The sequence below is a fragment of the Rattus norvegicus genome, chromosome 1, assembly GCF_021556685.1.
Source record: "Rattus norvegicus strain SHRSP/BbbUtx chromosome 1, alternate assembly SHRSP_T2T, whole genome shotgun sequence".
NCBI classification, from domain to species: domain Eukaryota; kingdom Metazoa; phylum Chordata; class Mammalia; order Rodentia; family Muridae; genus Rattus; species Rattus norvegicus.
The window spans coordinates 224395083-224410324 of record NC_141534.1 but is presented as its reverse complement, the minus strand read 5'-3'; the positions used below and the strand labels follow the sequence as shown (position 1 = coordinate 224410324).

At 37.4% G+C, this 15242-nt stretch overlaps 1 protein-coding gene across 6 annotated transcripts in view; it reads left to right on the top strand.

Moving 5' to 3' along the window:
- The window catches only part of Tle4 (TLE family member 4, transcriptional corepressor), a 137741-nt gene that overhangs the window by 97322 nt on the left and 25177 nt on the right, over nt 1-15242 (top strand). The window lies entirely within an intron of this gene.

Sequence of the window (15242 nt, the reverse complement as noted above, 5' to 3'; positions counted from 1 at the left end):
AGCTAGACCGCCTTGGTTGAATGGAAATAGAGGGAATGCTATTTTATGTCTTTTTTTCTAACTTCTATATTTTATAGTCTGTTAATTCCCACTGATACTCATTTTAGATGCAGCTTTAATTAGTGGGATTCTTCACTATTTTAAGGTAAATGAATTACTTACTGCTTTTATTTTCAACGACTATAATCTGATAGAGTTTGCTTGTTATTTTTAATAAAACTTATTAGAGAAGTCAACCAGAAGTAGAATGGTAAGAGCACTAGACTGGGATGGAGAGTGTCTGCCATCACTGTTTCAGCCTGTGCATGTTTACAGTTCTCTGAGGAATCGGGCTTGTGAGCCTAGACTCTGGGCTGGATCACATGATGAAGCCTTTTGCACATTTGCTAGTTTAGTATTCAGTATTAAAAATTATCTTGTTGTTTATAAGCCTGTTGTCTCGGCTTAAGATAAATATTACTCTTATTCATGTGGCCGTTTGGAAGTAATGAGAGCTACTTCAGACATACAAACCCTACTTCAGTTACCTCCTGTGTTTACCTCCTCTTGCTTTCCTCTAAATTTATGTGAAAACAAGTTCTGTTCACAAATTAACCATGGCATAGTAGAAAATGTTAGACAGAGTAGAAAGTGGTTATACAAGGTCTTTTATAAGCTGGAAGTGAGGACTTAGCAAATTACTATACATCTTGTATTTCTGTTACTTTAATGATTTACGTATACTGCCTTGCAGAGTACCCAGCATCAGAGTCACTTCTCAGTAAGTAGCACTTTCTCTAGTTAGTACTCTGGCTAATGTGCTGAAAGCTAAAGTTCTTAGCATGAACCAGGTTATGACATCTTGATGATTTTCTATTCTTTTGTACATTCATCAATAGTAGAAAAACATTAATAGGGAGACTGTGGGTCCAGAGGCCTTGTGCTTTGTATTAGGCCCTCTTTCTGTAGTCTCCAATTTGGTCATTTTTATACCAGCAATTAATATAATTTTTTTCATTAAACTTTTTAGAAGGCATTTCTGTATTTTGATCTAATCAGAGGTAACTTTAATGGGTGTTTTTTTTTCTGAAAACAAACTTGAGACTGTACTATCTAATACTAACAAGAAGTGACATCATCATAGCTGTCCTTGAGAATTTTGTAGGTTTGCCCATCATTCTATCTATAGTATGCATGCCATCAAACCATGGATGCTATGCTTTGCTTGTGAATCAGAAATGGGCTGTCTAGGAGGTTAATCCATCACCAAACTCTTGATACCTCATCAGTGAGTGTTTTTGCTGTATTTTTTTCTCAAGTAGTAAATAATGTACTTATACACATATCCTTATCACAATAGATCAGGGAACTATCTATATTGTCTTTATACAGTCTTTCTGTTATGGAAAATATATTATAAAACGTAAGAAGCAAGGGCAAAAAGATGTATCTGGAGAAACATATAAAATTCTGATGGTGCTGCGGTCCACAGATGATGCTCTTTAATTTATATGTGTAAACCCTTTTGATATTTAGTGCCTTTGTATCCTGACTCTAACTTTATGATTAACCTGATGCATTAGAAATGTAAGAATTGCATTCTACAATCAAAATCCAAGAAATGCACGGGATGTCTTGTGCTTACCAGGAAAATTCCATTGCAGTCATAAGTAGACACAGCATCATTTTACCTCTTATTGGTTGCAGGGCCTTGGACAAGACCCACCTCCCATTTTAACCTAGTATTCAATACTGAACTAGTAGACTAAGCTTTGTATAACAGCTAAAGACTAAGATTTAACTACTATAGTGAAAGGAAGTCATCGTCAGTCAAGTCTCTGATCAGTGTACCGTTTTTATCATAGAGCAAATAGTCCTGCACCTTACAGTAGGGGTGAAAGTCCACTACTGCCCTTACCAGAATGATAGCACTCATGTAGGAGATATTTGGAAGATACTAGCCTTCCTTAGTTTTTATGTGTTCTCTTGAGAATTAGATATCTGGTTACTATATTAAAGTGACCATTGTAAGTGAATATTAACTTTTAACACAACATAGATGTTGGTATTTCTTTTACTTGGTAAAAAATTGAACCTGGCCTGAAAGAACTTAAAATACTAACTTTAAATTATAGATTGTTGGGGTTGGGGATTTAGCTCAGTGGTAGAGCGCTTGCCTAGCAAGCGCAAGGCCCTGGGTTCAGTCCCCAGCTCTGTAAAAAAAGGAAAAAAAAATATAGATTGTTAACACTAGACCCTGCTGTAATAAATGGATTATACTAGCCCCTCCCAAATCCCCGAGCATACTAGAATTTTTATAAAAAAGTACATGTGATCCTTAAGGCTTTGTTGGTTTGCATTCTCCAAGTCTAGCCGCAGGATTTGCTCATTTGTTGTCTTAAAGAAAACGCAAATCCTGTCCATTTCAGCTTTTCCCACCCCTGTATTGTGTGACAGTTGTCTTCTACAGTACTTACTTATTGCACTTATTAAATAGGGAGGATAAGGAGGAAAGTTCGGGCAGCTGCTCCAAACCATTTAGTCAGGAGTTTCCGGTCTAGAGTAAGTTAAGCCACAACAGTTGGTTGTCTGATAAATAAGGTTATTTAAGACCTTCCGCATGCATTTAAACCTTAGAGTATGTAGTATGTCAAGGTAGAGTTGGGTGACACCATATTTAGAACAGCCAGAATCTTACCTGTTGAGGTTCTGCTGAGTATGTCCTATGAACTAGATAGTGCTGGCAATTTGACAGAGCTATTATGGTGATTGAGTTCAGATTATTTAAAAATATAAAGTTCATGATACTCTTTCAGTTGTGTAAACAGGGAAGAAGCAAATGGTGACCTCAGACCAAATCTACTGCTACTGTTTTTTGTGTGGCCTGTAAAGAGAGAGTGGATTTATACTCTTAAAGCTTTTGTATAGGTACAGGATGGGAAATGCATTGAGTATGATACAGACTGCAAAGCCTTAAATGTAATATTGTCAGGTCTTTACAGAAAAAATGTCAGCTTGTGATGTAGATCACTGACTTATTTTCACCTATATTCCTCTGTCTTCCAGTCTAATTTTTTCTTTTTGCATGCTTGTTCTCTTTTTTCTTCAAGTCTTCAAGACTTTTCATTCTTAGAGGGCCTACTTTTTTCACAAAATAATAACTATATGATAATGTAATTTTATATAAAATGTGCTCAAAGGAAAATGTAAATGAAAATGAGATACATAATTAAGTTGAACCTAAACAGTTATTACTATCAAATATAGAGAGAACAATTTTTTAAAATTTATTTGATTTATATGTGTACACTGTCTCTGTCTTCAGACACACCAGAAGAGGGCATCAGATCCCATTACAGATGGTTGTGAGCCACCATGTGGTTGCTGGGAATTGAACTCAGGACCTCTGGAAGAGCAATCGGTGCTCTTAACCGCTGAGCCATCTCTCCAGCCCCATGATGGAGCTGTCATGATGTTTGACCCGCCAACTTCCAGCTTTCATTGTTCTGGTACCTTTACTTCCTGAGTTCATCTAATTTACAAAATTGTACATGTTTTGACTACCAAGAATTATTTTCAAAATACCAGGCACTTCATTACTCTTTAAAGAAATGTTATTTTTTACAAACCTAGATTATATAATCCTGGAATGCGACAAGCGTAATTCAGAAATCAGACAGGAAGGCAGTTTTTCTAAATTTTGTCAGTTATACCAGTATATAGCTTTATAAAAACTCTAGTGCTTTGTCCATGAATAGGTAAAACTATAGATAATCTGACTGACTTTGTCATTTTACTCTATTTTTTTGTTCAGGTATTAGTGAAAATCATTTGGGATCCAGAATATGAAACTCAGTGTTTTAAAACTCATTTCATCCCTAGTTAGCTTTTATCATCTTAATCAGCCACTTAATCTTACTAGTTTTACAGCTTAATCACTAATATAATAATACTAATATTCAAATAATTAAGTTTTGTGCAACAGGCTATGTATGGTGATAACATGGGGAAGGCATTGGGAAAACAGTAATAAGTTTATAATAGTTTTATCTTTTTGCCTGTTCCTAGTATCGATGCTTAACAAAGAGAAAGGGGGCATACAGTCTGGTAATGCATTCACCAAGTTAAATGGCTGTGTCAGTTTGAATTGTGTAGTTTCTTTCTAAAATTTAGTATTGGAAAATCTCAGCAATCTTCCAGTTAGCTGAGAGTGTGAGTGAGAGATTTTATCCAGGTTATGCTAAGCTACATTGACTTCGCTCGTGTAACTCTGTCTAGAATGTCTTCGTCTCAAATGATAATTGTCCCTGTGTATCTTTTTGTTACCCCCTTAGCAGCCAGCTAGCTAAGACTTATTCTTTTGTCAGTAGTCTAGAAGAAACTCGGTTAGCCTTAGGTTTGTTTTTGGATTACTGACCAAAACATGTGGTGTGGCAAGGCACTACCAGCTATGGACTCTAGGTAAATGTCACAAGTCTTGGATGCCAGGGCAGCCCATATCCCACAGTGATCCTGGAGGCAGGGGAGTATGTGCCTGAGTGGGAACCAGCTTGGAGTTCAGCGTTTGTGAGTCATGGTGCTCTTCTTTCTTTTTTTTTTCCGGAGCTGGGGACTGAACCCAGGGCCTTGTGCTTGCTAGGCAAGCGCTCTACCACTGAGTTAAATCCCCAACCCCCATGGTGCTCTTCTTTATGTCTGTGTGGATGCAGTGCTTCTGTCCTCCCATTCCCTGCCATTGTATTGGAACATTGGCAGTGCCAGCACTTGACTGCTTCACAGATGTAGCTTGAGCCCAACCATGCACCTCTCATGTTTGAGATAACACAAAGAATATTGTTTCCAAGACAACTTTGATGAAATGTCAGCTTTCTCTGGTTGTTAAAACTCAAACAAAACTTCAAAAAAGAAGCATTGTTACATTCATTCCTGCTGAGTAATTTGTATACCACAGTAGTTTGTTTGGAAACATGCCTGTTGTTCTTTAAAGTAAGCTTAATGCTAGATTAGAGAACAGGGTTTGTTCTTCCTGTTTATACAAGCTCATTTCTAAGGCATTTAAAATAAAGAGCTTGGGCCTGTATGGTATTTAAAAACCCTTCACATGATGTTTTTAAAACAGATCAATTTCAGCATTAAAATGTTAGGAATTCAGCCAAGGAACATTCAGCATGGATTGTATAGCTGTAATGATAATGTATTATAACTATCTTTTTTGAAAGTGATTGTAGCAGCACAGTTGAACCTGGTGAATTACATAATTTAAGAGTGTTTTCCAGAATACTGTGGGAGAGGGAATTTTAAGCCTTTCTTGAACCAAAGCAAATGAAAGATGGATTTTATTATGCAGTACTTAAATCATAAGAATAGTCATCACAGACTATCTAAAGATATAACTCATTTAAGTTGGAACAGAAGGTCATGTGTCTGAATGTCAGTTATCACACCTAACTGCTTGCCAGGACATCGGGATGTAAGGGAACATGATTTCTTAGCTACCTTATTTGAATTAAAAATGTTTTATTTGTTTACTACTTAAAAATTCGGTCAAATGAAAGATAATCTTATGATTGAAACAGTACTGAGTTCAGAAATTGACTACAATTAAGAACTTAAACACCAATCATACCATTTAGGTTTTTGTTTTTTTTTTTTTTTTAAGGAAAATGCTCATTTAGGCATTCTTCATATTCAACCTAACAGCTCATCTCTCAAGCTATTTATGTTTTGTTTGTTTGTTTGTTTAAATTGGTTAATTTTGTTGTGGTGGGTCTGTTACATCCTGTCTGCTGCTCTTTTCCTTCATCCAGGAATCAGGATATTTTGGATAGTTTCATCTCTAAGTTTTCAATATAAATTTTATTTCTTTGAAGAACTAATACAAGTTGAATTTTCTGTTTCCTCCAAAGCAGAAAGACATGCGGCAGGAATGAGAGGAAAGGCAGAACTTGTACATAAATCTTGACCTAAGCTCCACCATGATTCTGAAGCTGGTGCATGTGTGCAAAACAGTCTAGAAGTGGAAGTGCTAAGACATGTGACATAGGTCACTCTTAGGAGAGATACATATGTAAGTGAGAACATTTTTCAAGTTAAGTTCTTTGTTGTCAAGAACTTTGTTGCTTAAAGACTGATTACCAAAACTTGGAGCTTATTACATACATAATGTTGGCTCTTGTAATGGGTTAAATTACTTTCATCAAAAAGATGGCATACAATTCTGACTCCTGATCTCTGTGAATGTGACGTGGATGTAGGATCTTGCTGGTCACACTGAAGAGTGAGGCTTATCTGTCAGTTTTGTCTCATTAATGTAGCAATTGCTGTTGGTGCTAACTTACAGTAATAAACCACAAATGATACATGTTTAAAGCTTTTATAGTTGTCACTTTGTGCTGAGCTGGGTGCAGGCTCCATATGATTTGAGCATATGTATAAAAAGTGGTAAAAAGGTCAAGGAGTACCAGCCATTGTACAATTCACATTTCACTAGGGAGGTATGCACCATCCTGTGAGCAATTCTCCCTATAGCAGATCCCCTCAGTTTAGCTATTTGTAGACTATATTTTTCATTTCTTCTGAAGCACTTGGTTCCAACTGTAGGTGATGCAGTGAGCTTGCCTGTGGTCTTTGGGCATTCATCGACTGGGTTACTGTTGCCATGAAAAGTTGTCAATGCCTGTAGTACTTTTTGAGTAGAAGTTATCAGCCATTTATTTATAGTTATACATGAATTGGCTTATTTGAGGAATTTTGGGTTCCTTCTATATAAAAGGAGAAGGTTCACAGATGCTTTTCAAATTTTAATGAATGATAAATAACCAAACAGTTTGGTTACAGCACAGATGCTAATTTAGTCAATGATAGGGAACTGCTGAAAGTTTGTACCACCAACCCACTTCTTCCTCCTCCCTGCTTGCGTGTGCTAGGCAAATTACTACTTCTGAGCTATACTCCCTTGTGGGAGTGAGTGTGTGTGTGTGTGGAGGGGGTGTGTGCTCACACATACAATGTGATGGGGATGAGAGATCTTAATAAGTTCTTACACTGGCTTGCTGTCTTCCTGCTTCAGCTTCCCAAGTGACTGAAATACAGGCCCGGACCACACGCTCTGAAACTAGATGGTTTTTCTGGGCCCTCCCAGATAAAGAAGGGACCTACCTGTGCCATTCAGTGGAAAACATTGGAACTATAAGCTTTATTCCTGTTGAGAAGTCCTACCCAAGCTAAGCTGTCTTCATAGTCCAGTAGCTCCATCTCTTTATACTGCATATAAAAGGTCCAAAACTGCATTTAGAGCTTGAGAAAACCTCTTACTTGCAGTTCTTGTTTTATAACTCATCTGATTTCTTTTTTGTCTTCTTCTGGTGTTGATGCTTTGAGGCTGAAACTAAACACGCTATCTAAAGTAATACATAATTTAGATTCCGTCTTCCCATGTTTCCTTCTTATGGCTCTTTGCTTTGTATTTTTCATGTTCTTTTATCCCACAGCAGTAGTGACTTAAAGCCATCTACAAAACTATAGTAAGATGTCTCAGTCCTTTTGCTCAATGTGACATCTTGGGTATTAATTATACTACATTAAATGCTATACTTTGCTGCAGAACAATTGAACTGCTGTGTGGATAGTATCTTTGGGTTATTTTGAAAACATCCCTATTGTATAGTTTGAGTGTGTAAGCAGAAGTGGCCCTTTTAAGGTAATGCATTTTAAAGAATTAATTTTTTTTTATTACTGTTAGTGGACTGATGTCGACACTGAACATCAAGACTTTGATGTTTTATACGGCATTCTTCCCCACTAATTAACTTCATTAGTATAGCGGGGAAGAATACCATATAAAACATCAAAGACTTGATTTTAATAACAATTTTAAAGTCTTAACACTCTTCGATTGCCAAACACATTCCAATTAGCTGAAGGAAGGTCAAAGATTTTGTTTCCCCCTCTCTAGTCTTCAAAGCTTTACCAGATGATTTTCTGTTTGCACTTGGTACATGAGCCTAAAGGTTAATCTAGACAAGCTAAAGTGGCATGTGGAAGACAAAAAGACATCTTTCTACAAACTGAAATTGAGTCTCCTTGAGAGACCCACTTTCCACAAAAGACAGCCATGAATGCTTTTAGAAATGCTAATGGGAAATAAGTGTAGCTCATATAATAATGGGTTTTATTATTTTTCTCTTGCCATAAATATCCAAGGCTAGGGTTTGTTTGTTTGTTTGTTTGTTTAATTTTGAGACGGACTTTCTCTGTGTAGCCCTGACTGTCCTGGAACTCACTCTAGACTAAACTGGCTCAAATTCACAGAACTCTGCTTGCCTTTGCCTGCAGAGTGCTGGGATTAAAAGGCATAAAACAACTATGGTCCAGCAAGACTATGTATTAAGCAACCAAACAAACAAAACTGTTTCTTAAGCCTAACAGTTTTAGAGGCTGAGACATAATAATGGATTATATTTCTCTGTTCTCTGCTGTCACAAATACCTGAAGTTAGGTATTTTAAAAAGAAAGAGATTTATTTCATTGGTTCACAGTTTTAGAGGCTAACCTTAAGTGGAGTGGGTTTATTTGTCATCTTTAGTGGGAGTTCATGACAGTGGCATGAACATACATGGGGTGAGGTGGAAAACTAGAGGGATTCAGGGGCTACACAAAGTGTAATAATCCCTTTTAAGAGCAGCCTTCTCGGGGCTGGGGATTTAGCTCAGCGGTAGAGTGCTTGCCTAGGAAGCGCAAGGCCCTGGGTTCGGTCCCCAGCTCCGGAAAAAAAAGAACCAAAAAAAAAAAAAAAAAAAGAGCAGCCTTCTCTCTGCTGCCTATTTACTTTTGCACTAAGTCTGATCTCTTGATGGTCCTACAACCTTTCATCGTACTGGGGGCCAAAGAACAAGGATATAGTCAGCTCATCTCTGAATCACCATACTTCTGTTCTGCTAAGTCTCCAGTGTTGTTAAGTTAGAGCCACTTCATTTTTCTGTGTTGGCATGTATTTCAACATTTTAGCTAAGGAATCCTGTATTTACATGCATTGAATGTGAATGGGGGCTCAGAAAAATTGATTGTCAGAATTTTTAAATTAACAGTAGTTGAGCAACAAGAACTACCCCTTCTAGGTCATTCCAGTCCAGTATGTGTTTTTCTTTCTTTTTTTTCCTTCCCCTATAAGGATTTACAATAGCAATAATGTAATTCAGATAAGCAATTATTGTAATTGACCTTGATGATAAGTGTCCTTGGCTTTTATCACAGTTTGCTTAAAATCTGAGGATGGCCAATTATCTCATAATGCCCACTTCATTCAGATTATTGTTTTAATTATCACATTCAAAATATATCTCTTCGTTAGCATTGTCGAGTGACACAATGTAATAGGAACGTTCCATTCAGGCATTCAGAAATGGGCAAGAGTGCCTCACTTTATCTCAGGACAGGGTTGTGGTTGAAGCTCCCTCACAGCTCTGAACTATGACTTTGGAATTTGCAATTTCTTATCTGTTATTCATAATGGCAGGAGTGGCTGTAGGGTGAGAAAGTCTAGGAACTCCCTGAGCTAATTGTGTTCTTACAGAGGTCCCTAAGGTGATCTCATGCCAGTGTGTATGCAGTTCCAGTTGATTAGGCATTCTAATTGATAGCAATCAGCAGGGCTTGCCATTAGCTTACTCTGCCTTAGGTCAGAGGTGCTCAACTATAGAATCACCCCAGAGCTTTGTAAATATAATTGCTCTGGGATAGGGCCAGAGTGTCATCCCCACCACAACACACCCTCCCCTCCCTCTTTTCCTCCCTCCCTCTTTGTTCCCTCCTACTCTCTTCTCTTTACGGGCTGCAATGGCTGAGAGCCAGTAGAGAGACCTCAGATTGCGTATTCCTTACCAGCTTGTCTTACTTTCACCATGACCTGATCCTAAACAAAAGAAAACCTTTTGTCTTAACATTCTAGACCTCTAAAACTTGGCCCAGTTGCTTCATATGCCTAACAGAGCCTTAATCCAGGATTTAGTACTCTATCCACCCAGCTTAGAGTGCCTGACCCATAGGAAATTTAAATTACACCTTTAGAAGCCTGAGAACACCGTTTTACTATGTTCTTATCATCATTTTCCTATTGACCAAAAAAAAAATACAGCCTTTTCTCAATGTTTTCAAGTTTTGCATGTATGTGTGCATGTCTGTTAGTGCACATGTGCACATGCAAGGTGAGTATTTATAGTTTAGCATCATACTTAGCATACATACTACTTTGTGAAAATTCATTCTGCTTGATTTTACCAGTGTGGTTGTAAGCCTTTGCGCTGAATTTTTTTCTTTCTTCTCTGATAATGCAAGGATGCTGTTTGTCACATGACTTATGGCTCTATAAGCTCTTTGAGGCTAGGAGTATTCTCATGAAGTACTTCAGACTCCTTCTCTATTTAAAATGCATGAAACTGGCATAACTGACCAACCTGTTCCCGGTTTTGTGTTCACATACATACTTCTCTAAAGGGAGTCATTTAGATCAACTCTGACATCCTTCTCTGATCCGTCTTCTCATCCTTCTTGTTCTGTGATCCAGCTGTAGTAGTTGCTGACCGCAAGCCTGCTTCAGCCACTAAAACCATCTTGCATGATATTCTGATTTTTGCTAACTTAACTTAACATGAATAAACTTGCATACAAAATTTATATTGTACATTTAAAATTGTTCTTATTTTTAATTGCAAAAGGTGTTTGTGAAGATATCAGTTCATAGTGCTTTCAAAATTCTTACTCTAGTTTAACTGAGGAGGCAGATGAAAATGATTGAGAATTTAAATCTTTTCCAAGATCTTAAACTCATTTTTAAGATCAGAGTGTCTTCACTGCCTATCATTGACATGTCGAATAAAACCCAGGCCTCACCACTCTTTTCCATACTGTCCTCTGATGCCCTCCCCACTCTTCCCTCCATGTGCTTCAGTTCCACCTTCTGATGTATCTCAGTGTGTAGCACAGAATGTTTGCACTTGTAATTTTAGTTTACTTTTTTGATAACTTAGGTTATATCTCCTAATTAAGAGCCTTTGCCTGTTCTTTTTCTTGTTGTATTGGGCCCAGCAGAATGCCTGCTCATTAGCAATCTATAGGCTTCACTAATTATAATTAGCAAGGTAGTGCAGCTTCCCTCTCACCTCCCATTGTACTTGATTTCTTGTTACAATTGTTCGTCAAGTTCTATGAAGCTGGATGTGCCAGGTGTAAGGCACATTCCTGTTACCTTGTTCTAGAGGCACAATTAACATGAGTTCTCCAGATGAGGAGAAGGGAGAACTGAAAGAAACACCAAGGGAAGTGTGCAACCATCCTTCAGATATTTTCATCTGGGGAAGAAAATAAGGGGTTCTTTTCCAGTTCTCTTTACCTTTTCATAGCAGGTCTCTTGGCTTCTAGCTGCCCAGTGTGAACTCTGGGCCCAGGCTTGTGGCCTGTGCCTTTCAGGACAAGTTCCAGAAGTAAGCAAAAGAGAAAGGACAGTATACCTGCCTCTTCATGTAGTTCTCTCAAGTAATGTCATTGGCTGCCTTAGTCCATGACATAAACTGGATAGTTTAAACAGTAGAACGCTATCTCCCACAGTTCAGGAGACTCAGAAGTCATGGTCAAGTTAACTCCTATTAAGAATCTGTAGGAAGGACCTTTCCTGAGTCATAAGCAGTACCTGGCTGTGCTTTTCATATAAGTGGGAAGAACAGACGCTTGCTTTAGCTGTCCTTCCATAAGATCTCTCATTCAACTCTTAAGGCCCTACTCTTGACTTAATTGCATTTTAGAGGGCCCACCTCCAGGTACAAACACATTAGGTTTTAGGTGTCAACATAGGAATTATATTGAAACATAGACATAAAGATTATAACCTGCAGACTTTATAGGGAATTAACCCAATTTCTGGGGTTAAATATCTTTGAGTGATATTTTGATGTCAAAGATATCAGCTTGATCTGTATACAGGTGGCTTAGCTTCTCTCTTACTTGATGTGTCACTCTCTATGTGGTCTAAGTACCATTCTTACCTCTATCTCAGCTCTCTGATTTCCACTGCCTCTGCTTTTAATACCTTTTTAGTCTCATGCCTTTGTCACACTCACTTTCAAAATCACCACCTTTGAAAGCCTGCATTCTTTGGTGTGTAAGTACACAAACTTCTGCCCACCCCACTCCCTCGCACACACCAACTATTGAGATGACAGAGTGATTATATTGAATATCAACAATCCAAAAAGAATATGGTCAAACGGTATATTCCTGCCACACAGACATAATTTCTGGTCTAGATAATGAAGATCCCATGTGACCAAGAGCTTGGTCTGTGCTTGTTTGTGTATCAGCTGTAACTGAGGCCAGGAAAGGAGCACATGAGAGGCTGAGGTGGGATTCACTGTGGGTCCTGGCCTGCTCTCACAGGGCAAGAACCCTCAGAATATTGCTGAAATAGAAAAACTGAAAAACAGGCAAAGAAGAAACTTCTCGGCAGAGTTTGCCTCAGCCTCTAGAGCAGTGCTTTCCAACCTTCCTGATGCTTTGACTCTTCACTGCACAGTGCCTATGCTGTGGTGACAACCCGTCACAAAACTGTTTTTCTTGCTAATTCATAACTTATTTTGTTACTGTTATGAATCATAATGTAAAGATCAGTGTTTTTTTTTTTTTTTTTTTTTTTTGATGGTATTAGGCCACCCTGTAAAAAAAGGCCATTTGATTTCTGAAAAGGGTCATTCGAATCTCCAAAGGGGTTACAAACTACAGGTTGAGAACTGCTGCTCTAGAGGGAAAAGACTTAGGTGCTTACTCTAAGGAAGAAACTTTTGGATAAAATTAGGGAAGTAGACATGTTCATCTGTCTTATCTAAGTGCTAGGGACTTGAAGTGTTAATGGGTGTTTGTTTTGTGGCTTTGACGACTTTTGCATTTGTATTGACTAATTATGATAGCCACATATAGCCATACACATATTTTAAGCAACAGAAATATGGCCTGTCCAAAAAAAGGTAAACTATAAGTATAAACTGCAAACCAACCTTTGAAAGTTTAGTTCTAAAGAAGAGAGATTATAAAATATCTCAAAACATTTTATATTGCTTATATTTATATGGTATTTTTTTATGTCTGGGATTATGTATGTAATTGAAATTAATTTTATGGGTCTTTTACATTTATTACTATGACTACTAAAAGATAAAATACATATGTGGCTATATTATATTTATATTGACAAATTCTATTCTGAGAAACAACCCACTTTTTATTGAAAAATCTAATTAGCTGTATCATTGAAAACTAGCCATTTTGTCTCAACATGAAGACCAGAGTTCAGATTAGCAATTTTACCTACTAGGTAGGCAGCTGGTCTTTAAATTGGTCGATTGTTATTTCTTTCAGTGTTCCTGCAGAAATGCTGTCAGATATTGTTTAGACATTTGCATGCACACCACAGAACATATATATGAAGTTCTTTGGAGTTAACAATCTTGGAAGAAAAATATGTTAGGCCTTCAAATAGGTTAAAATAGTTTACTGGAGAAATAGTAACATGGAAAGAGCAAGAAAAAGGTAAGGCCATCCAAAGCTTAGTGCTCAGTCTTTACCCTTCTTTAATTTTTTTTAAAGCAGCTGTTGGAATTATATTGATATTTAAAAGCGCGCACACACACACACACACACACACACACACACACACACACACACACACACACACACACCCTCTGCACCACTGCTTCCTCATGCAGTTCACAACTAGGTCCACATATAGAGTGACATCAAGTGAGAGAGAAGCTAAGTCACCTGTATACAGATCAAACCCATATCTTTAGCATCAAAGTATCATGTTCTTGCAGCTGTACTTGCAAGAACAAATAAATTATTTAATGAAATTTCTGGTGCAAAGCCAACAGCTTTATTCCAGAAAGAGGAAATAGCAGTCAAGAAACCTCAAGAGGACATTAAGATAATGTTCTAATTTAAAATCAATTGTATTGATACTTTATAAATTATTAGGCATTTTATCCTGACCAAAAATGCCAAGACCACAGAAACAAAGCACAAGAGACTGCATAGCAAAGCACTGTTTCTATTTCATGAAGGAAAAAAGTATATATCTCTTTTGTGTTAAATATTTTGACTTCTGATGGAAGGGCAAGCTGTGAAATTCATTTCCCTCTTTATTTCTTCACTTAGATTATATTCCATAAATTGTTGTTGGGTGAGCCCATCAGTGAGTGAAGACTATACAGTAGTTCCCACCACTGTCCTTGAGGACTGGCTTTTCATACAGGCTTATTACAACAGATGCTAAGTACCATGTTCACAGTATGAAGTCTTCAGTTCTTACAGAGACCTTAGAGTCATGCCTCTACCCAATTCCCATCCTCTGGAAAATGAAATTTTAGTAGCTTGTCCCAGATAATAACAGAAGTGATACAGGCTGGTCTTGAACCCAAGTCTGTCTGACTTTATGTCCACACTGAAACTGATGGTTCTGACTCCAAATGCTCTCCCTGGCTTGGTGTTTTTTGACTATATGTACACTTTGTCTTGAGTCAAGTTTTTCTTACCAGAAGAGAGACAGACAGTAACAAATGGTTTTTAAGAGTATGTCCTCTTAAAATGTTACAAAGGAAATGTTACAAAGATGAAAGATTGTGATAACAATAGACTTTATTATGTGAAGATTGTATTAAAGAATTCTTTTTAACAAGGGCCGGTCCTTAGAAAGTTCAGTCATTTTTGAAGGTGAGTTTTGATTTATGTTAATTTGAAAAAGCAAATTCTGTGATATTGTCTGCAGAGTATGCTTTTTTATGGCATCCTTAATCAAGCAGGCCATTTAAATAAAAGTCTTGGTGTAATAAGCAGTAAGCCAACACCAGTTACTGATTCCGAGCTTTGCCACAGTCAACAAGAATATACTCTGATTTTAGTTAATTTACATAAATCTACATGTGATTTGAGTTGGCATGAAAGAGTTTTGTATTTTGACCATTTTTTTTATTTTTAAGGTGTTATGTTTTTCACGATTGACAATTATTTTCATTTGCAGTCTTAATGAGAATGTGAACATTTTGAGCAATAGTATTCAATAAAAATATTAATCAATGCTACTGCATATGGTTCCATGTTATTCTGGTGTGCATGAATTTATTGTGGCTGTTGTCGCCTTTGTTTCCAAGGCCTCTAGAAGCATTTGTAGAGTGTGCAGCGCTGCGTTGCTGAGATACAGTAAAGCCATGGCTTTTCTGAATTCA